The sequence below is a fragment of the Folsomia candida genome, unplaced genomic scaffold, assembly GCF_002217175.1.
Source record: "Folsomia candida strain VU population unplaced genomic scaffold, ASM221717v1 Fcan01_Sc010, whole genome shotgun sequence".
NCBI classification, from domain to species: Eukaryota; Metazoa; Arthropoda; class Collembola; order Entomobryomorpha; family Isotomidae; genus Folsomia; species Folsomia candida.
In genome coordinates, this window is record NW_019091202.1 from 3,759,661 (window position 1) to 3,783,095 (window position 23,435).

Sequence of the window (23,435 nt, forward strand, 5' to 3'; positions counted from 1 at the left end):
AGGCGTAAGACATGTAAATTTGGTGCGTCTATTTCCATGGTTACAAATTTTGATACTAGGCTATCCTCCCTTATTGAACAAAAAATTCTAAACAAATTAATTAAACCAACCAAACACGTATCAATTTCCTTGTAATTGTAATTTTGTAACCCCTATGACTCCAAATTACAGTTACATAAGCATATTTATGTAGTTTGTATAATGATAGTACTCATGTCCCGTCATATATTTCCTGCCGTAAATATATTCACACCTTTGAGAAAAAGTATCATGGCAAATATCGCAATTTAGAAGGAAAAAAAATCCTATCGCATTATAGCAAAACGTTTTGTGATCCACAATTTTTTGCGAACACATTTTTTGTAACTAATTGTAGAAAAACATGCAACTTTTTTAAGTTGAGGTTTTTATTACGATCTCTGCATGCGAAGGCGAGTCCCAACATTGGGCATACATACTTACGTTTCGCAACGTAATTATTTTCCAAGAAATATGAAGCTAAACGGGTTTAGCAAAGTTCTTTCAGCCTGCATACATCTTAGTGTACACGTGTAAACTACTTCGTTTTTTTGCGTCATGTCTCATTCCTTTTGTTTGTATTACACTAATTGCGTGTATTTACATTGCACACGGTGTTTGACATCATGCTATGCTATAAGCAAATATGTAGTGTGTTTATCAAACCACTGCGAAATACTTCTGTGTGCTTAAGCAATAACTAAACCTGGCCCGATTTCTTGGAAAAATATACGTCTAGCTATGTACATTTCTGTGTGTGCATGTTTACATGTGCATAAAAAGTACCCATTCGTCTTATCATGTATACGTATGTATAAAAGTCGGGGCTGACAATGGCGAAAGATCACATCTCTTTCGTACAATGTACCAAGCACAATTACAGACTTAAAAGTTGGGCATTGTACATTGATTTTATTGAAATCTAAATATTTAGAGCTGAAATGGGGGGAACTTTTAAAGTTGTCATTTTTCTAGTGGCAACACTCACCTTAGCGACTGCAATTAGTCAAGACGGATTAAAACCAAGTACGTAACTTAGTTACATAATTATCAAACCTTTTAGTTCGTTGCCAGTGCAAGAAATGTGGAAAATGTGCAAGAAATCAAAGACTGATCGTTTTATTGTTTTTCTTCATCTAGCCGACTTCGTCTACCTTTGTGACGAAGCTTGCCAAAAACCTGGGAACCTTCATAACGAAGCAGTTCGAAAATGCTGCAAGAACCTTGGCTACAAAAGCAACGGATATTGCAAGGCGAATGATCGGGCGTATTGTATTCGCTAAGCGAGAACAGATCTTATCTTTGCCATTGTAAAATAATGATCAAATTTATAATCAGTTAATGTTTTTAAGCTAGAAATTGAAGTTGTGAATAAATATACATATTTACATAAGTATGCAGTTTTTGAATTTTGTTTTTTTAGGAAATGCGCGAAATTCTAAATATCGCTAATTTTGAAGAAATACCCAAAATTCGAGACTGTGCTCTACTGTTTATACAAATGCATACGGTAAAACACATTGTGTACAAATGTCGATTTTTAACAACCCAACCACCCCTTCCATATATGTACATACTATTTATGTAATCCATTTGTATGTACCGGGTGGCTTAAATGTCATGTTACAATGGAAAATTTTTCAATGGGAAAAATTCGTAAATTTTCCATTAGTTACGGATTTGGGATTGAGATTTTTATTAATTTTTATCAAAATTTATTGAACACTGGTGGCAAAATTCTTAAAATATTGAATTTCAGAGGACAAATTTCTGTAACCAATGGAGATTTGCGAATTTTTCCTATTTAAAAATTTTCCATCGTAACGTGACATTTAAGCTACCCTGTACTTTGCACCGTATCTCTCAGCTTGTGAATAAATTTTACTCAAATTTGTTTACTCACCGTAACAGGTCTTTATTTAATTAATATTTTAATTACATAATCACCCATCGGACAAAGTTGGCTTAAAAATTATCTATTGAATAGCTAATATTTATATTAAACAGTGAGGAGTGCTAAATACATAATTCTAAACTTCTCATCGTGATTCGTACATAGATTATGTCAAACATTATCAATACATGATGCAGTTACGGCCTGAAGTATACAGTACAGGTGAACAATGAGTATTTCGAATAAACATATTTGTAATATAAATTAATTAATGCACGATAAATTATTAATGTTATGAACGCACAAATTTGATCACTAATTAACACAATCATAGAAATTCTATGATTGTGTAACTTTGTTGGAAATTTGCTTTCAAAGGTCTTGCGAATAAAATGCACCGTGCGATAATTATATGGAAGGTGGAAATTTTTTATTTAAGTTAAATTGTTAGTCAACCTATTCATTTTGTGATTTGCAAGGCCTACTGGACATTTATGCAATACATGTATGCAATATATGTACATGTATTCGCATACAAAAATAACTTGTGATTCTGTGAGCCTGGAGCCTTGTAAGAATGTTCAGAATAAATTATTAGTAAACATGTGCCTACATAAGTACACATTTGAATAATACTTATCCCCAAATTATTATTTAGTGTTGGTGCGGTACAATTGCTATGATTACTAATTAGATGTAGTCAATAATTATGTAATTTTGTCAAAATATACTATAGAATAAATAAATAAAAAGTTAAGAAATTCAAAAAGAGTGGTGACATGAAATTTCATAAGAAAAAAAACTGTGCCAATGCTTACAAATATTCTAACTCATCACAATGCCTGACGCGATCAGTCAGTACCACAGATGATCGCGATGATCACCCGAATTTCCTACCTGCAAAATTTGATGTCCACTCTAATTCGTTAGTTCGAAAAATTTCTGACTAAAAACGAAAAGCAGACGAGTAACTCATGTGTTTAATCGGCTCCGAAATATTTTCAGAGAAGACTAGAAAGTAGTAAAACAAAAATGTTGAAGTTATCCTTTCACGACAATGAATATTCTTCCCTTGAGTTACCTCACTAGAGAAAGCTTGCCCGTGATATCTAAGACATTTTTGCGCGTCTATCACAAGTGAAAAGAAATGTCCCCAAAACCAGAATGACGTATTTATGTACATACATAAGAAAATTTCTTCTTACGTGCAAACAATTGCTATTTACCTAGCTTCCAGAAAATCTAAAAATTGAGCCAACCTACCCACCAGATGAAAGATGTAGAAAGTCTTGGTTTTGTACACAGGACCAGATCCACTTGCAACCACAAGTTTAGTTGATCAAAACTTTTTGAAAATGAACACTGAATACCATATTTACAAAAATGTTAAGCAAGGAGTTCCGTCTTGTTGGCGAGGTTGGAAAAATAATTTTGTGGGGTTTGGTGTTTGTTACAAAAAAATGTTTGTTGCTCATGCTTTCAAAATGCTATTTAACTTGCAGCACAGAAATGCTAGGGTTTAATTTTCATTTCGAACCTTTCGTGTAGACTGTCTATTCTAACCCCGAAATCTCCGATGGATGCAGGTACATCTCATTTTATTTCGGAAGGGATTCACATTACGGACAGTAAATAATTTAAGAAATTACAACCAATACAGAATAGGCACTTATTTTTGTTTCTGGCGCACATGATATGTGCAAAATTAATTATCGTTGGATTTTAATCCCTAGTTATTCATTACAAAGAACATTGGGATTTAATGTAAATACTTGAACTAACTGCTTGTTCGGTACGATTTTTATAGGATGAGTTATTGCAACGGTGGAACCGTTATTATTAAGGAACACTGATAGCAGAAAAGTTGTTTCATAGCAGGAAAGGCAGGTCTGGATGTTCGGAATAAGAAATCGGAGGAATCATTTCCACAATATAAAATGGTTGGTTTAAGGCTACGTCTACGATAAACTTGTAGTCTTATTATGAACTAGATCTTAAGTAGTTTCAATTATTTTTCTTGCACGTTTTTTATTACAGGATCTACATATATTAAAACGGAGGTAAAATCGTAGACTTTTGCAGGTTTTATGCTTTTGTATGTGGACTCGGGCATGTGTTAATTCGGGCGGAAACAAAGTTGTGATTGGTATTTGAAGCAATGTCTGCCTGAAATTATTTTGTACCATGTTTACGTGGCAATGATTTATAATTTCTTAGACACCGGATAATTCCTACACGCGTTTACTAGTTTTGACACTAAACAATTAATTTTATATGTAAATCCAATGATTCACAGACAAATGGAGCAACTTTATCTTTTGCTCTCTATCTGAATCAGTCTTTTTGCATACCTTCATCTCATAGCCTTTTTCCTGAATGCATACATTTCGATTTAATCCAAATTTTGGTTAGGGTGTTATAGTTCCAGTTTCAAAATGTCATCAAGACTAGCTGAATTTACTCTTCCAAGAACAAAAAATCTTACAGTTGAATCTAAGGCCAGTTAGTCTCACTGGCCAAGACTTAGGTGGAATTTTCCACCGCTTTGAGTAAGATTAGCAACTAAGTAACGCTGCTAAATCTTTTATTTTTTTCAATTTATTCCAGACTCATGAGCCCAAAGGAAATTCAGCTTCGTTGAATTTAATTCTTTGCCCCACATCACACAATTCAGTTTCCTTTGGCTGTAGAGGTGACCTACGCCATAACGAAATGATATTTATGGATGAAGTCGAGCGATGTGATCCATACTGCAACCTTTTCTCCTGCTTTCTGATTGTTTAAGATATTTTTAGTTTTCTTACATACATTCGCTACGTCGAGTTAAGCAAATATGTGTCAATGAATTAGCTGGACATGCATGGCTGACGGGGCTGTCCGAATCCACCAAGTAAAAAGCATAGACAACTTTTGCCTGCAACTACTAGGATTGTCACCGTTGAAGAGAATAATCTGGACGTCCCAATAACAATTCGCCAACAGCATCCCATCCGGCCTGCTACCAGCCTGTCTGTACATTGGCCAATAGCTTATGTTAGTTGTTTTGGCTAACAGAGTTTATTTCAATGAAAAGTCGCGTGTCAATCGCCAACTCTAAGATGACACCATGGCTCAGGAGATCTTGAAAGCCAATTCACAGCAAATTAATGTAGGTTCAAACACATTGGAAGATATGATCAAAGAAATTAAGATATACACAAAAGTCTTCTCGACATTGAGCTTTAATTACGATTTATTTAAAGACAGCTAAGGTATCTTAGACTCAACAGTGTCGCATCTCCGAGATCTGGTCACACATCTTGCAGCTAGGAAGGTAATTGTATTAGATTTAGAAGGTTCAAATTATTTTAGAATCTCCAAAAGTAATTCCAGGATTAAAATCCGACAATTTATCCTTGCAGAGGGATTTCGGGATTTACCTATTTCTTGTCATTGAGCTCCAGATTATTTGACTTAAATTATACAATTTTGCCTCTTCATGCCGATTGAAATTTCAAAACTAACAGTAGCTAATTCTATGGGCATTACATTTTCTCATTCAATAATTTTAAGCAACAGATAATTAAATTGGTAATGAACAGAGATATTTAAGTGCACAAAAAATCCACAAGTTTTTGAATGTTTGGTCTAGTGACTAGACCACATTAGACTCTAATCTGGTCTGGTCTGATATGAGACAATTATAAGTAATGACAAGCAAGAAATGGTCTCCTTATGACACAGAAGCGAAGAACGTAAAAAGTAAATGAACGACATTGGCATTTATAATGTTGAATTGCCAACCATAGACTGGAAAATGATTTAAACAAAATCCATTTCAAAAATCCGTTCATGCATTTGAATTCATTTAGAAACCTGTTCTGGTTCACATGATTTTTTACAAACTTTTTTTTCAAACTAGATCGAGTTTAAAGAAATATGCGTCCATATTTAATGAAACATTTATGTACTGCAGTGTTTATCATGATTAGTCACAATATTTAACCGCTGGACTACATTCTAAGCCAACATTGGGCACGTACTAAATGCCTGCAGTTCTTCGCGATTTATTATAATGAAAGGACGTTTAAAGAAGAAAGAAGTTTTAAGAACTCTGGATTTGAGTGGATCCCCCTAAACTTTAAAGCTTACAAAAGTGCAATTTAAAATCGCGATGGCAAACCAATGCGGATCTACACGAAAACGCAGCTACCAAAATTAGTTCGCAATAAACACTCGCTTTACTTGAAATTGATCCATAAGTTGTTTAGAATGGTTGGAGGAGCTGCGGCGTCCAGCCAGAAAAACCTGACAGTCTTTTATACATTATCTGCATATGTATCATGATTGTGGCATATTCGTGTAAGCGGTTTATTAGGAAGATTGACATAGACTTTTTTACTTCGACTTCAAAAATAAAGCGAGAAAGGACGAAATAAATGGAGTGAAGGAATGATGTCTGGAGACATTGATTTTTATGCATACAACATGAGACAACTAATTAGCGTGACATTTGAATACCCAGTGATTCATTACAAACGAACACTGGGGTTTAACTTTTACGTTCACTTATAATAAAGTTTTGTTCATCCTTGGTCAACTTACATACCTTGTGCGGAAAGTAAGAAGCACAACGTAAACAAGAGTAGTGAAAGTAATTGCTATCAAAAATGCAGTGGACAAAAAACATGCAATAAAAAACTAAAAACCCATGTGTACCTCATTTGCTGATTAGAAATAGAAGGACCTGCACGTGGGCCTCGAGGTACATCATTGTAAACTTCGCGAAACGAACGGCTTCCTAGTAGAGGAAGCAGTTCATCTTCAGCCGATTCACATACTACTTCTAACCCCGGAATATCAAGTACATCATCAAGTGAAGACGACGAATCGCAACCTAGGCTGGCTGCAGAAGAATTATGTGACCTAAAGGGAATCCTGAAATACCAATTACTCACGCACGTTTCCGCCACGATTATAGGACTGCGTACTAGCGTCAAAATACATTAAAATAGGCCGTCGTGAAAACAGTATCATGCATATACGTACGTCAACCGATATCCAAGATCATAAAGACTACAGACATTCTAAAAATTATTTATTTGATTGCCAAGATCGTGCTTCAGAATTACAAATACCACGCACGGTTGATGGAGCTATTGATTTTTATAAATTGAGATAGCGAAAGTTCTATGTCAGAACATCCTGACATAACTAAACGTATTAATAAATAAAAAGTATCATTATATTCTGCGTTAAGAGTGGATTACACATTTTTGATAATTTTCTAGGTAAAATAAGACCAGCAGTTCTACTATGAATGACCCCTACAGAATATCAAGGCTGCTAATCAAATTTTTTATAGTGATCCTTGCACAGCTGAACCGAACTGAACTGAACAACTTGATAGTTAATCATGAGTACATACGTCGTTGATTTTGCCCGATATAAATTCACTACTATAAACGGGAAAAACTGTCTGATACAATAGAACAAAGCAACCTTAAAGTGCGAAAAATCAACAAATTTGGTTAATAAGACGTTAAAGTCAGTTCCTTAAATCCCTTACATAAGTCCTAATCCTTTAATAATCCTAGCCCTTTCATCTAATCCTTAATTCTTACAGTTAACTAAACAAGTAATGATGCCACATGATGAAGATGGTCGTATACAGACTTCTTCAGTCCAATAAATAAAGATTTTCTACAAAGTGTTACGCGATTTCGATGGTGGTGGGTGGAGAATTAAGGGGTCTCGGGCTATTCTTCCTTGTAATCTTCCTTTATTTCCATTCCACTTACTGACTACTTATCCTAACTTATCCACGACTAACTAATACCGTGGTCCACACCACACTTATCCTAACCCGAAATCCATACTGAACACCCTCTGTCTCTCTCTTTCTCGTCGTCGTATCAGCGCCTAATTATAGATCCTTGTATGTCCCACATACTCGGATCCTTCCGCGTAACACCCCCCAAGTTAACTATAAGTCGGGTCCCTGCCGACTTCTAATTAAAGTGGAGGGGTTATAAGTAGGCCAGAGGAGCTGTTTTATTCCTCGGACTTACATACATATTGTAATGTTACTTACATACATAAATATTTCATAATACTCAAATAACTCTCTAATTAGATCACGCAATAATCACGGTGTAATAGTCGCCTATTTATATACGTACTTATACTAAACATTGATAATTTGAAGTTTATTCGTAATGGAAATTTATGTGGATTGTTGATACTTTCCAGTCATAATTTCTTTACATCGGGTTTCATGTGTATAACTGTATACAGTTATTGTGTGGATATCAGTTTACTATAGTTTTATAACGGTTCTGAAGCATAATCTGATAAGATTATTATTACAAACAATTATTATTAATATTATGACCCATTGGAGTAGTTCAGGTAAACTTTCTTCGTGCTTTGGTTGTCCCAAGTGACGAGCAGGCTTGTGTAGATGACGATGATGCTGAATAAGCAAAATGCGGCTCGAAATTTCACCTATGCATGTTCATTATCAGTCAAGTTTCGTAATGTCATTCGTTTTAGTGGTGATGGGGATCCTAAGATGATAAGTCGGTGATGGAGTTATTCTCATCGACCCTGTCCCCATATAATACGGCTTCAGGTGAGTTAACTCGCCTCCACACTCCTTTGTGTCTCGGCTGATGGAGCGAAGGGATTGAAAGGTGTGTGTAAATTCAACACATCGTTGACGAGGTCAAGAGATTGACGACCAGGAGAAATGTCACGATGTCTTCTATCGAAACGTCTCAGTGTCAACGACGGTGCGCTCAACTCTCATTATTATTTGTTGATAGCATCGGAGAAAGGTGAGATTATGACTATTTAAATTACAAGTTGTCGGAGTACATAGTCAGATAATTGATATTAAATTAATGCATATTTATCTTCACTGGGGAACCTAATTGGAATAGGTAATTGAATACATAATGGTCACATTATCGGTACAATGAAAAGATTTTACAATTTTGGATTTATCTCCCCCGACTTTAAATGAAAATATGAGGGTCACGACGCGTAGATCCGTGTGTATACTTGAAGCTAATACAGAATGAGGAAAAGATTGCAATTATTTCGTAAACTTAACGGAGGGTACCGAGATGCGTAGTCATATAGGTACCATATATGTATAACAGGTCAGATAAAAATACGAAATAGATTATTGTTTCAACATTACAACTTGGTAACGGATAAAGTACAGGATTCCGTAGTGAAAATAGATATTGCAAGTTTAACCGAAAGACAATTTTCCAAACCGAATTAGGTTAACTATTGAAGATAGTCGAATACGTAAAAGTCAAATTATCGTAATAATCAATAGATTTGGTAATTTTTTTTATCCGCACTTTCTCCCCAACTTTGTCGAAAACTGATGAGAAGACATACACGTTTATAATCTCCTGAATTATGTCTCATACTAGCCCTGAATCAGGGTTCGGAAAACCCCGGGGTTTTTGTAGAAAAACCCAACCCCGGGGGTTTTTCTGGGGTTTTTGGGGTTTTTGTGGGTTTTTGGGTTTTTGTGGGTTTTTGTGGGTTTTTGTAGATTTTGGGGCAGGTTGAACCAGAATTCCTAAAATTATATATTAGAGATAAACTAATTTAGTGTACAATTTTAACATGCAATTTTAACCGTTATCATTGATTTGGACTTTTACATCGAAAATTCATGTTTGACATGTAAACCTGGAAATATGTAATGATATTTGGCAATTCAAGTCGCAAATGAAAATTCTCAAAATTTCAAGATGAAGCAGAAAAGTTAATTAGCATTGATCTACGTTGTAGTTTAAGGGATTTTGTTTCAATCTGCCTCAAACTCCTACAAAAACCCCGGAAAAACCCACAAAAACCCACAAAAACCCGCAAAAACCCCAACCCACAAAAACCCGGGGTAGCGAACCCTGCCCTGAATTAAAATTTTTGAGGATTAAAAAAATTTTCTGGCCGAGATGTAACCGTTTATATATACTAAAACGCGGGTTTTTTGGCCACTTTGAGTGGGTGTAACACCGAAGGTCGCAGCTACCCGACCAGGATATTTACGGTTCTTCATTCCTATGGGAGGGTACTACAATCTTGAAAGAAAAGTCCGCCGGGAACCTGCTACCTCCAGAGTTACACCCCCTCAAACTTTCTCAGGGAAGTGCTGTATTGAAGTTACTAATTAACGTAGTTTTCGAATTTTTTTAGTACATTTGGGATTCAAACGAACTTATTCAACTGTGTTTTAAATTTTACATCGCGAATTTCGCTAAAATTTTGTTGAAAACTACGTTAATTAGTAACTTCAATATAACACTTTCCTGAGAAAGTTTGAGGGGGTGTAACTCTGGAGGTAGCAGGTTCCCGGCGGACCTTTCTTTCAAGATTGTAGTACCCTCCCATAGGAATGAAGAACCGTAAATATCCTGGTCGGGTAGCTGCGACCTTCGGTGTTACACCCACTCAAAGTGGCCAAAAAACCCGCGTTTTAGTATATATAAACGGTTACATCTCGGCCAGAAAATTTTTTTAATCCTCAAAAATTTTAATTCAGGGTTAGTATGAGTTGCTGAGTACAAAAATATAAAAATATGACGACCACACCCCTGGGGCAGAAACTCCCCCCAATAGGGGGTGTGGTCGATAAAATTGTTTGAAATGAATTTCCTGGGTCACACTCATCATTCATAAATATATTTTGATATTGGCACACCCTCAGGTATTTTTGCAACACTATAAGGTCGAATAATACATTGTGTGAAGGTGAGAATTAAAAAAGTCCACTATATTTCGTGAGTGTCCTTTGTAAAACATATAAGAATGGCAGAATCAAAATTTAATTTCAAAATTTAATTTGCAAAAAACGTCACACAGTTTGAGTTTATCCCATGTATAGTATTTTATCACATCTTATTATGCATAATTATGCATAATTTGAAAATTTAAATTTGAATTGCAATTAGGGCTTTTTACTCGTTTTTATGTATCACATAGGGCTTTTTAAAATTAATGCGAAAATACACTTAGGGGTTTTTAAAATTAACGAGGTACGGCACTTAGGGCTTTTTAAAATTACGAAGCAGTTTCACTTAGAGCTATTTAAAATTAAGATGAGACTGCACTTAGGGGTTTTTAGAATTAGGACGACGATATTCGCCTTATATATTCACGTCGATATAGTCGCGTTTATCCGATATTAAATGTATATGGGATCATGTCAAAAAGTGTCATTTAGAAATGCATAGAAATTACGTCATTTAATCTAAAACACTTGTAACTATGATCACGTCATGTGGCAGACGAAACAAACATCAGGCCAAGAAAACTTATTCTGAATTTTCAAAAATTCTGTGGCAGATTCTTGACACCGATGGTACACAATAAGCGGAGAAAATAGAAATATGATTTTGATTAGATTTTGCATTAATGACGCAGAAAAAATGGGGAAATTTTGAACACAAATTTGACATGATTTCAAGGGTAAGGGATGGCAGATCCAACAACTTGTATGCATCGGTTAATCTGCAACATTAGTGCGGTTTTCAGCTAGTCTGACCGTAGTAACGTTACAAGTAGCTCACCCTGTAATAATGATTTGGTTATAACTTGCCCCAAAGGTGCAGAAAAATCCAAGAAAATAGGTGCATAATTTTTATGCAATTATGCACCAATGGTGCAGAAAAATCCAACAAAGTAGATAAATAATGTTTATGCAATATTTCACCAATGGTGCAGAAAAATTAAACAAAATAGATCAATAATTATTATGCATCGAGGAAAGTCCAAAAATTGTGCATCACTGGTGCAGAATTACCTACCAACGATCAACGATAATTTTGAAAAATTTATGTCAAAATTGTCTAATACAATCCGCCGTCTAGTATGCATTATTGGTGCTTTATGAATCAGATCCCCCAATTCTTTCGCATCACTTGGTTTTTCCGATTGTCAGATGCTAACGGTGCTATTAATTTATGAAAAAATGGACCAGGGACTTTTTAAATCGCATCAATTAATGCAAAAAACTCGTCAACGGACGGACGGACGGACGGACACGAGGAATTCAATAGCTCTCGTGCTACGCAGGGCGAGCTAATAAGGCAATAACAGCTATAAGTAAGCTAAATCGTAACAATATGCATTGTTTATAAAATTTCATAAATACTTGAGACATTCATTATCACAATTTAAATATAGAACAGCAACAAATTGATAAAATTTTATAAAGTCGAGTACTAATTACATTATTATTATTTGAAGATAAAGAGATTGAGCGAGTGAAGAGAGAGAGGAGAGTACGGCTGCAAAATTGAACGACAAAAATTAAGACCAAATTCGGAAATTGTTATGCAAAAAAGATAAATTTATAAATAAGATAACTTATCCCGTAACCAATTTCTACCAATATTTAAAAGCGGCAAAGCAGAGAAACTGAAATTTAAAAGAAAACATTAATTTTCGTAAATAAAAACGATGATATCGCAGGGTATCGTCTTGCTCTATAGGATACCAGAACAACTGAAAATAGAATAAAATTAACAATTCCAATGGACAATTAAGAATTGAAGTCGATGTTAAGTTTGAGTCTTATGAGACTTTGCACGATTTAATTAAATCCACAGATTACAATAATTTTACCATTTTAATACCTGACACATTTTATGAACCGTAGAACCCTGTGCAACACTCTAAAAAGATGTCTTAGGTCATCTTCCCCAAATGTAATTCTGGTTACACCTAATAATTTTACCTATAAGACGCCGTATTTCACTGATAATTAAAACGCATCTGAATTCAAACGCATAATTGACATGATAAAGTTGATATAAAATTTGGACAAAAAGTTAGTAAATTTGTCCCTGCAGGTAGCTCGGAACCGTATCTGGTAAAATTTCACAGAAAGTATGTACCACTCGTTGTCAAACAATAAAACAGGCAAATTATTATTATTTTTTATTCTATCGCAAATTATATGATAAATATTAATTGAATTAATTATTAATTGAATTAATTATTAATTGAATTAACGATAATTGAGCTATTTTGAAGCGATTAATTTGACCGATTAACCAGTCGGAGACCCAAAATTATTCAATTAATCAATAATCGATCCATCCGCACATTACGTTACACCTGGGATGCCTTCACAACGAAATGGATTTCTTCAAAATTTTCAAGTTTTATTCTTTCTTTCCTATCCAATTCATAAGTACTTTTAATTTATAAAAATATTTTGCATGTATGATGCAAGTGACGTGAGTCCGCCCATTGTGAAGAAACTAGTAAAAATTTAGATGGAAATAATAAAATCCTTGTAAGTAGAAATATTTTTTTTGAAAATTCAAAACCGTTAACTTAAAATAATAGTGTGATAATTATAAGCCAGCATTAGTTCCAATATTTAAGTAATTTAATTCTGAAGTTATTTGGTAACTTTATAATGTGAACTGAACCTAACCTAACCAAATTCAGTTCCACATTTCTGTACATATGTTCCATGAGATGACCATGATACGTTTATTTTTCTTGACAACTTATTTTTTTTAAATTCTTGGCAAAAATGTGAACTAAAAATTACTAGTGAGCTTATCCATCCATTGTGCATTTTTATACAATTTGATGATAGGTACTTGTTACATAAAAAACTCCATTTACTCGGTTTACGCTGTTACCAAATTTACGAAAATTTACGAAGTTTACAAAATGGAGGTGATCATAATATTCTTAACTAGCGTATAAGCCCGTCTCCCGCCGGGCGAGGGCTGATTTGACTTTCACAAAAATTGGATGGAATTGTTGATAACTCCAACCGATTAAATATTTTAGTTGTATTGTAAGCTGAAATCCTTTGTCGCCGAGGAAGTCCAAGGAATTCGCAACGAACGTGAAAGTGATGATCATCACTTTCATCTCATATAATACCAATGAGTTGATGAAGATGATGGAAGTTGATGTATAAGGAGATAACTGACTTATCAACTTTCCAACGCAGTTGATATGCAAATCACTTTCTCCACATTCACTTCCGTTGCGGAACATTTGCTTTCACTTCCGTTGCCGACAGACACTTCCAGCATATAATATAGATTATCGATAGGGGTATAAAAGGACCTAGTTTTCATGAATTGTGATAAATAAGTATGTATGTAGTTAGTTATTAAGGCAACAGCAAGACACGTGTTCCTTTTCTGGAACCATCATAATACACCTTGCTTCAAGTGATAACTATTGAGTCGGGATTTTGCAATACTTTTGTCAAACCCGTTTTCTTATCATATAAAGAAGTAATGTAAAGTGGTGCAGATTTTGATTTTGTTTGTATGCAGTAAGGTGGTCAGCCCTTCTGAATAAAACATTGACCTTTATCCAAAGTATTCTTTTGACCGAAGAATACTTATGATACTGATCCATTTTGGGTTACTAATCGAGTATGAAAACTCAATTTTTCTAAGCACACAAGTGTTTCATTAAAATCTTAAAAACAACGAGATGATGAATATGTACATATACGCGAAACAGCTTCATTTTTCTATCTAGCTTATGACGTATTATTCTACTCAGTGTTTAATAATGAGAGGAATGTATCATGCACAATTTTCGTATAAATTGTGAATCTTTACGAAACCCATCAGATAAGAGATACTGTAGCGACCAGTCCCCTTCTGATTTTCCTGGCGCGACCAGGTCAAACACGCGTCCCTTTAGGACCGGAATTCGAATTTCCTATTACCTCTGCAGGAATGATATCCTCTGCAGGAATTATTATATTTTGCAGGAATTATCAATTTCATCTGCAGTGATTTTGCCAGTTATTATGCATATTCCATGCATTTACATAATTTTTCTTACTTCTATTTACCACGTGGACCACGGCCGAAGTCACGTCTGACTCAAACTATGCTTCCTCCTAATCTATTGCAGCTCTCACACCACTGCAACTGATTACCTAGTCCCCTTTTTATATCATTTTTCCATTTTATTGTGCTTGCATGTCGTCACCAATATATGTGTGAATATGAACTCACATTAAGAAAATGGTGAACGGAGAAAGTGACTTTTTCACCTTTTTTTTCTAATTGGCTTATTTTTATCGTTTGTTATGCAGAAACTATCCACATTATATTATATAAATTTCAGCAGATTCAAATAACCAGAAAATATGGTGCGTGCACGACCTTAGATTATGAAATGCATTCAAACGTATGAACCCAATTCTTTTTTTTTCAAATTTTCATCATTGTCAATTGCTAAATTTCTGATTATTTTGTACCTACTTTTTTTGGCGATTCCCCTTTTGTTAATTAATTTTACGCCAGTTGTACCAAACAATGATGCGAAGAAATTGCGATTTTATGTAATTAAAACTACGGTGCCGCCCTGGTGTATGAATGATATGTATACGGGTGAAAGTAATGATATAATAAAACCCGTCTCATCCAGTATTTTGAGTCCGAATAAAAAATGCGTCCATTTGAACCCTGACGATTTGTGGGAAAATAAGAATCGGTACGGCCTAGGCTAAGCGTACAAAATGCAGTTACAGTGTCACTGTCACACTGCATGCATGAACATTATTAACCCCGAGACTAATACCTGTATGTATGTACCTAAGTAGAACGATAAGAACGACAATCCTTGCCAACTTTACTCTTGTTTTGTTTAGTGCCGGGAAGAAACGAGTGAGTGATAATTTCTGGGATAAAAATAAAATTCCACTTTCGTGGGTTTATGACGTAGTCGGATCCCGGATCACGTTCCACTTTGTAACTTACTAGTACATTACAAAGCTATATATATATATTTATTTATTTCGTATGGCGTTTTTCGTATTTGTGCTAGTAGTGAATGCTTGCGAAAGCTAAATTTATCAGCCTGTCAAAGTTTACACAAAGAATTTATGAGGTAATTCCTTTTCTGGACATGGACAAAAATAAATTTGTCAGAACATCTGCTAACGTCAGGAACGAATACATGCATTACACTGCAATAATTGAAATGATCAAGGTGCCCACAAGAAATTTGAAGAACAGAATTTGCAAACAACTTATTATTTAGGGTGCCATACTAGTGATCTATTTTTGTGTGTGCTGTGAAGGTTGCGATGCATTTCTGGGCTTAGATTTACGTCAAAGATGGGTTAAATGTTGGTTTCCTGCTGCTCTAAAGTCGAATTGTTTATGCGGGGAAAACGGCTCATATATTTTTAACTTGCCACATTCAGTTTTATTTTTGGGTATAGAGATGCACCCGGTCATACATCGAATATTTATCTGCTAATATTTATCTACTGTACTAAAAATTTATTCTCGCATGACTAGAAAATATGACCCGTACATACGTATTGATATGATTTCCTGAAGTTTTTAATAAATTATTCGCATAAATTCCTAAAAATGGGGCGGATGAGATATGTAGTCTAATATATATTTTAAATAATACCATGAATTATGAGATTCCCAAAATTTTGCTGAAGTTTTCAAAAATTTCCGTGTACCCCTATATTATATGCATAATAAAATTTGCCAATAAATTTTATCCCAAATTTAAGATAGTTAAAGATGAATACCTAACCGTGCTCTGCTCATTTTAATGCCGTAAAAGTTAGTAACACACTTGGTTATGCATTATTATGCAATATTACTCGAGTTAGTTAACCACACAAAAAAATACGGGGTGACAATGAAGGCAAATATTTTTCCGAATAAACTACCAATCCGCTCCAGGTAAGCTAGCTGCAGCTGACCGATAGGGCAGTACTATCGAACTCCCCACCAGACCAGAACAACCTCCTCCCCCAGAACGGTTTAAAATTAAAAAATGAGCTAGTTCCTGCCAATCGCACTGACATGAATAGTGAGACTATCGTCTCCAATTCGTCAATACGATTTTCCAGAACTGCTCATATATCTACTGAACAATGCCAACTTCATACCCGTACATACCGATTATTATCGAGTCGAATTGTAAGACAATTATTTATTGTTACGTGTTAGTGCAATTTAAGGAACAAGGAATTTTAATACCCGAACCTTAGGTAGATTTCCCCACCGCAGTAGATTCGTCGCGTCTCCAGACCGAGTCCGAGTTGGAGTCCTGAGGAAACGATGCCCCAGAGGCACGTCCCCACAGGAAGGTCCAACTGGGGTTGAGCCCCCATGTTACGCGAGATCGATGGTGGTGGGTTGAGAAATAAGGGGTCTCGGGCTATTCTTCCTTGTAATCTTCCTTTATTTCCATTCCACTTACTGACTACTTATCCTAACTTATCCACGACTAACTAATACCGTGGTCCACACCACACTTATCCTAACCCTAAATCCATACTGAACACCCTCTGTCTCTCTCTTTCTCGTCGTCGTATCAGCGCCTAATTATAGATCCTTGTATGTCCCACATACTCGGATCCTTCCGCGTAACAAAAGGGAATAATCAATCTCCCCAAAGGACCACGCAAATAAGAAAAGTAAAAAAACAAGTACACCCGAGTTACCCCGTGCAAACCGAGACTAATCCACTTCCAACATCATATGTCATCCATTGAGGAATAATTACGTAAAGTAGTGAACCCCCTTGAAGAGTTGCAACTAGAGCGACACTGGACGCAGGCCACGTTGGCTGATAAATACGAGCAAGACATTATGCTTGAATGTGCCCTAGCTGGAAAGTTTGTATTATTTCAAACAATCAGAACTTGTAAACCAGCAAAATGGGACAAAGAGACAAATTAAAAGAAAAACTGAAGCCCTCAAGAAGACCGAAAGTGCATATTCAGCACCATCGTGACATTCCACCGCTTCGTCGGATACATAACATTTTTACAGTACCCAGCACTGACGTTATGCGCAAGATAAGACCTGAAGGTCTGTCTGACGGGCCTGGGATTTGTCAACGCCATTCTGCACGTTGCTGAACAACTCAATTCGGATTCTATATTCTAAGATAGCAGGACGGAACTATATGGGTAAATCCGGCAACAAAGCGCCTTTATCCCTCATTATACGGTTATGTTCATGTTAATCCTCAGAAAATCAAATTTGCTTCTTTATGCGACGACTCTTACGTTGACGAGATAGGTAGCGTGGTCACTCCTATTACAGACAGCAATGAAAACTTCATGAGAGAAAATAAATCTAATGCAATCTAATCATACGACGCCAAAGACGTCCATCTTCTAAATACAATGTAACACTTGATAAGTCAGCCGAGTCTACTTAATAATGAGCGATTATCTCTCTCGTGTGCAATGCCTTGGGCACTAGTCGCTGAAGCGACACAGAAATTACAGTCATCCCACATTTGATCTTGCTTTTCCCAACGACGATTATATGAAAATGTTGTTCAAGAGTTGGAAATTTTCCCCCACCTTAAAATATAAAATATCTGCTACTCACAAATTCCGCATTTTTGTCCAAAAACGTTGCACTTTTACATATTTTGCAAAGTCCTTCAATCATGCCACCGAAGAAGCTACTATTTAGCAAGAAGGTCTGCCTGAGATGAACAGTTAAGTGGATAACATGTATTAAATTAATTACGTAACGCTGTATATATTTAAGTTCCAATATTTTTGATTTTTCGTGAGAGGCTAATTTTGAGCTGATTTTGAGATAACTTCTCACTCACATAAATGTATATATGCATGACCCTTCCTGGTTCACATCGTGGCTCTACGTATACACTAAATAAATTAGTGTACATTAAACTAAATTTTAAATGAGTTACGACAGATGTAAATAGTACGTCGAGATTTTTTTGTCAATTTTTACACTATTTGAAACGTATTTGTAACTTGAGCATTCTTAACTTGGGCCTCAGGAATTGGTGTCTGTCTCTTGCATTGTCCATCCGACAACTTATTTTTTAAATTTTTGAACCATTCTCCAACAAAGAAATGCTGATGCCTGAGTGATTAAATAATGAAGAATTTTTATTAATTTGTCTTTGAAATTGTGATTTACAATTATTTAATAATAAGTTCGCTTAAATAAGTATGTACATGTTTACCTAATTAATTCGATCATCTTACGAAATTCTTGGAAATCGGGTCAGGTACATAAGAGTGTGTATTTGACAGGTAAATATGTCGACGTATTTACGAAAGGTTTCGCATGGTTGGTGAAGAAGTCGAAACATGTTAGACGAATTTCTGTAAAATAAAAATGTCTTTATTAATTTTAATTTTTCCACCCCTTCGGAATTTTATCTATTGAAATAATAAATCAATTATGTATGTGTAAGCACATTATAAGAATTAGATAAATTGTACAAATTTTGTAATCAATACTAATAAATCCCCATACAATTTGAAATTAAATAAGTTCTCTACTAGAAAATCCTTAAAATTCACTATGAATCAAAACTAAGGTGTCTGATTATTAAATTTTCGTTATGTTGTAAAGCCCTATATGTAATTAACTCACCGTATATGTATAATATGCATTTCTGCCAGCACGTTGTAAGAAATATTTCCGTCGACCAAAAATCCAGGGAATATTGCGAAATATTTGGCTAAAGTAAAAAATTGAGGAAATCAATCGATATAATGAGCAAATTAATAGAACCTCATATTACAAATGTGTTAAAATTATGAAAGAAAGAAAGTAGTACAATTCTTTCAGATGAAATAAAATATTTTTGGAAAAATTTAAACTACAATAATTAAAATATTTCTATCCATTTTGATACAATAATTCTGAATATTTCCTTTACTTTGACATCCACGTCTGCTGATTGCTTTACATGTTTTGACAAATTGATAACTTCAAAATTTTCATGGAAATTTATTCTCGAATTTTCCCCTTCATTAAAGAATTAACGGGGTAGTCACTTTCTGGCGTGTAAGTTAGATGTGACTCACAAAATAAAGAAATCTGTAGCTTGGGTGGGGCAGCATCTTGCCACGTACACACGAATAAATTCGTCACCACATATCAACCAGAATTGGACATAGACAAGACGTTTCACTTTACACCCAAAAAACATGTAGTTCACGCATTTCGTCACCTCGTCTAATTACATATTTTAATGTTTCATTTTTCATCAACTAGTAAACGACAGTGGACTAATTGCAATACATGTTTCGCCCTTGATTCAACAGAGATTAGTTTGCATCGTGCTGGATGCGAGTCAGGAAGTCGGTGAAATACGAGTGTTCCGATGGCAAGCCCAGATTGACATACATACGTAATGTTACGGATACGAATAAGTGTTGCATATTTATAGGTAGTATGACAAGATGCAAATATTCGGTAAAGCCGAGTAAAAAAAATATTTTAGAAGGAATCTTATTTTTTATTATGTGATATATAAAACCGTACTCGACAACTTTATGCATAAATAAATCGCATAGGCATATTTGACTGTAACACGCGTAATTACAGAATGTATGTACTTTATTAAATATGTCCAAATAGCGTTGGCTCGGCTTATTTTTTTTAAATATGGCAATTCCAAATTCGAAAAATTTATGTAACTATTAATTTCCGTCCTCGTCTTCATTATACGCGCACCGTATGTACATACTTATACACACATATGCAAAAAATTTCATGACTTGATTATATATTCGATGAAATAGCATGACTAGTAAATATGTACAGTGAAATTATTTGCGCGTGTGACCTCATTTGCATAAATTACATTAGATATGCTCGCTTTCGCCGATAAGGACTTTCCATATTGAATAAACTCTGGCTATGTCTCTCGCGATTGCGGCAAAAAATATGTAAATTCGATGACACGCCACAAAAAATTCCACTGCATTACAGTGAATGGAAAAAGTATTGGCAACCCCCACGCCAGCTAAATACAATTGGTTGTAACGTTGGAATGCATTATACAATTGGCATGAAAATTTGTAGGCCTTTAGCAAATATAATGTAGTTTTCGATTATAGTCATGTTTTATTGATTAAAACTAGATAAGCACAGTTTTTAAATAATTTGTTGGAAAATTTGCAAAATTAACCCGCAAAAAGTATTGGCAACATGTGGCCAAATTAATTACGCGAAACAATTTTCTTAATCAGCTACCACATTTCATTACGGTAAGTTAATTAGGTGACCAAATATGACGTTAGCTACATTTTAAGTCTACAGTTGTGTTGTCTGGAGCCAAAATGGCGACACCAAACGAGCTGTACGGAGGCTCCGCCACTAACACGTGAACGTTTATGACCTTAAATTACTGGTTGAACGGCTTAGAGTGGAGGTCCCGAACATGTTCTATGTGAGAGCCCTTTTCTCGAACTACAAGTCGACATCGGCGATTCCAACTTTTGTACACTGATTTGACCATGGTGAGGTCAACTTTAGACTACTAGTCTCTCAAAACTTTCCAAACTCCGTCAAAAGATTTTGGGTGGCGAAGAAAAGATTTTATTTCAGATACCCAAAGCCGAAAAAATCCATGGGACTTACATAGGGTGAATTAACAGGTATTTCACTATTTTGGATGATTGTTATCCCGAGTCTAGCTTTTAAGTCCTTGGCGTAATCCAGGGTCAAAAGGGCGGTGTGCGATGACGCTGCGTCGTGATGAACTATCACTTTATTTGTGTCCTAGCCATATAGTTTTGGAAGATGAATCTCCAAAAGCGGTTTTAAAACAAAGTCAATGAAGTACTTCGCAGTTACCTTCACTTTTTGTGGAACTTTGATAAGTGGGAGGAGACCACGACCAGATAATGCACCAACCACCATGAACTTGTTGCAAAACTTTTCCGTGTGCGGGACGGCCAATCTTCTGGAATTAATTTCTCCTTTGGTTGTATAGTAAATTTGTCTCTGACCGTTGGTATCTTTAAAGAAAATAATTCTTCATCCAACGACACTAAAAAGTCACTTTTATCTTTTGTCAGGTAATTCACATAAATTATTTTGCAGGTCAGACGACGATTTTTTTTATTCTTATCAGTCAGCTGATTGACTTGTATTTTTCTTCTTTTTTGCTTCCCCAAAATTTTAATTGCTCGTCGCACACTAGTCTCTGACACTTTGGTTAGACGTGCCACTGCTCTCTGGGGTGGTGGGTTGTCCTCAGAGGTCAATAGGTCAATTTTCTTAAGCACGGGCCGAATTAGCACTTTTCGGACTCGTGTTTGAGGAATGATGGTTGTCCTGTGGTACGAGCTTGTCGTTATTGACCTTCTTTTTTAAGTCCCTTATGTATCCTTCCTTTCAAAACTTGTTGTCCTTGAGTTTTAAAGTGGTTAATTATGTCTGTGTACGAAATATTAAGTTTGGAAAGTGTTTTTATGGTACCCTCTTACTCTAAGGGCAATGGTAGGGTCATTTTTGAATCTAGAGAGTTAATTTTTTGCTCAGCCCTTGTCAACAATCACATGTCGCTATGCTCGAAATTTGGAACCGAAACTCCAACCCGTTTTGGAGCAATTCAAGAGTGACCGCGTTCACGTGTTAGTAGCGCATCCTGTATTGGCGCCGGGAGAAATAATCATGTCTCTTTCACAAAAAAGCTTTCTTATCGAAAATTCAAAGAGAAAACATACTTTTCCATATTTACTATTGAAAACGTAGCCAAGAAATACAAAATGGCAATCTCAGTTTCTACTTTTCCATGGTGCGAAAGGAAAAAGGCACCTACGCCCACGAGCCACTGATGAATCAAGCAAATTATCACTCGAGATCGGAAGATTTCAGCTCCCAAAACCATGTTGAATTTGAGAACCAACTGTGGGGTCAACATATCATGCAATATTGTGATCAATCAAAAATCATGCCATGGGGTTTCAGGGTCCAGAAGCTCGACTGACGCGAGGGTCCCCAAAACGAACCAACTCAATAAATTGGAATGGACTAAATACCACCCTGAATAGACTTCCAATGAATGAAAAATGTTCTGCTGGTCTGACATAAGCATATTTCGCTTATTCGGAGCCAATTGAATGGTTCAAGTCTGGCGGATGCCATAATAGGCTCACAAAAACGAATATGTTCCTATGACAGCTAAACACAGAAGAGGAGCGATTATGGTTTGGGGTTAAATGACTAGGTCGTGGCGTAGGTAGCTGGTCATTATCGATGGAATAATGACCAATGAGGTCCAAATAATCATTCTAAACGATAATTTGAAATTGTTTGATAAAAATCTAACCTATGAAAGAATTTTATATTCCGAAAATTCAGTGACCCCAAACATGTAGCCAATTTAACGATGCAAGGTTTTGGATATCGAAAAGGTTAAGCTTCTTTCGTTGGCCACACAGTCTCCCGATGTGATTCTGATTGTCCGGATTGAGAAAAGAGGGACTGGTGGGAAACCACTCTTCGAAAAATGAGCTTGTCAAAAGTTCGAAGGAAGTGTGGGCAGCCATATAAAAAAACGTTATATAGGAACTTGTCGAATAAATTCCACGACGTATTTTTGCTCGTATTGCGTCGAGGGGAGGTGCTACGTAATATTAGAAGCAGTTTGTCATAATAAAATTGGCGTTTCATTGATTTATGATTTTTTAAGTTAAGGGTTGCCAATACTTTTTGCGGGTAAAGTTTGCAAATTTTCCAACAAA

The 23,435-nt window shown here is 35.5% G+C and overlaps 2 long non-coding RNA genes across 2 annotated transcripts; one reads left to right on the forward strand and one right to left on the reverse strand.

Annotated features, from left to right (window-relative positions):
- Nucleotides 1-694: 694 nt before the first annotated feature.
- On the forward strand, nucleotides 695-1,412 carry LOC110854706. Its single transcript, XR_002548351.2, has 2 exons — nucleotides 695-1,044; nucleotides 1,159-1,412. It is a non-coding gene; the product is annotated as an uncharacterized LOC110854706 (long non-coding RNA).
- Nucleotides 1,413-12,028: 10,616 nt separating this feature from the next.
- Nucleotides 12,029-19,787, reverse strand: LOC110854742. The gene is made up of 4 exons (XR_002548366.2): nucleotides 19,616-19,787; nucleotides 19,327-19,414; nucleotides 18,911-19,052; nucleotides 12,029-18,807 (listed from the first exon to the last, which is right to left on the reverse strand). It is a non-coding gene; the product is annotated as an uncharacterized LOC110854742 (long non-coding RNA).
- Nucleotides 19,788-23,435: the final 3,648 nt, after the last annotated feature.